Consider the following 1313-nt stretch of genomic DNA (forward strand, 5'->3'; position numbering starts at 1 on the left):
CCACTTACTGGAATGGGGAGAAGCTGATTGGAAGTGAAATTATTATTTTTTTTCCATTTATTTTTATTAGTTGGAGGCTAATTACTTTACAATATTGTAGTGGTTTTTGCCATACATTGACATGAATCAGCCATGGATTTACATGTGTTCCCCATCCCGATCCCCCCTCCCGCCTCCCTCTCCACCCGATCCCTCTGGGTCTTCCCAGTGCACCAGCCCTGAGCACTTGTCTCATGCATCCAACCTGGGCTGGTGATCTGTTTCACATAGAGGACGTATCAGATATTAAACTGATAAGAACAGATACTACACTTGATCTTAGCCAAAAGGCCGAGAAGCGATTGGAAGTGAAATTAGAAGTCTGACTTTGGACATGGACCTTTGAGATACTATCTGACATCCAAGTGGAGGTGTCAAGTAGATCACTGGTGTTCAGGAACCCAGATTAAGTATCAAATGAGGCTCTGGTGGAACCCCAAAACTGAGTTCATTCTATAGGCTGCATCCTGTTCCAAATACTAATAAATGGTTAGAAGGTCTTTACCAGTCCTGACATCTTCTGGGCATCTGAGGCATGCTTCCAACTAGGAATTGCCTGCACTATGGATGGAAAAGCTCTAGTCACTCCCCAAAGTTCAACAAGCAACTCATTATTCACCAGTGTTTATCAGGGGCCCACCTCATGCCAGGTACTCTGCCAAATGCTAGGTGTTGCATGGAGACAAGACACACTCCTTGTCTGCATAAAATGTTCAGTACTTAAAAACATTTTTTTTTTTAAATTTATTCAGCTGAGCTGGGTCTTAGTTACGGTACATAGAACCTTCAATCTTTGTTGCAGCATGTGAACTCTTAGTCGTGGCATGTGGAATCTAGTTCCCTGATCAGGGATCAAACTCAGGCTCCCTGCATTGGGAACATGGAGTCTTGGCCACTGCCAGAGAAGTCCCTAGAATGTTCAGACTTGTGGGAGATTAGGACAAGGGAATGGAGATTTCAGTATGATGCAGTGTTGAGGGGGAGGTGGGGTGAGTGGAGGTGCTACTGGACTTAGAGGAGAGGCAGGTAATCCAGCTTTGAGGAGGCCAGAGAAAGTGCTGTGTAAGCTGACTCCTGAAGAATGGGCAGGAATAGTAAGATAAAGAGATGAGAGAGATGGATAGAGAGTACTCGAGGCGGAGAAAACAGCTTGGGTCAAGCAACGACAAAGTCTGTTCAGGCAAAGGACAGAAGTTCAGTTTAGTGTGTATAGAGTGCAGAGTGAAGGGGGTGGAGGCAGAGAGAGGCAAGTAGTGGCTGGAGAACTAATTAAG

At 45.2% G+C, this 1313-nt stretch overlaps 1 pseudogene; it reads right to left on the minus strand.

Moving 5' to 3' along the window:
* Window positions 1–247: 247 nt before the first annotated feature.
* LOC133049020 (U2 spliceosomal RNA) lies at window positions 248–342 on the minus strand (annotated as a pseudogene).
* Window positions 343–1313: the final 971 nt, after the last annotated feature.

Source organism: Dama dama, chromosome 29 (genome assembly GCF_033118175.1).
Source record: "Dama dama isolate Ldn47 chromosome 29, ASM3311817v1, whole genome shotgun sequence".
NCBI lineage: Eukaryota > Metazoa > Chordata > Mammalia > Artiodactyla > Cervidae > Dama > Dama dama.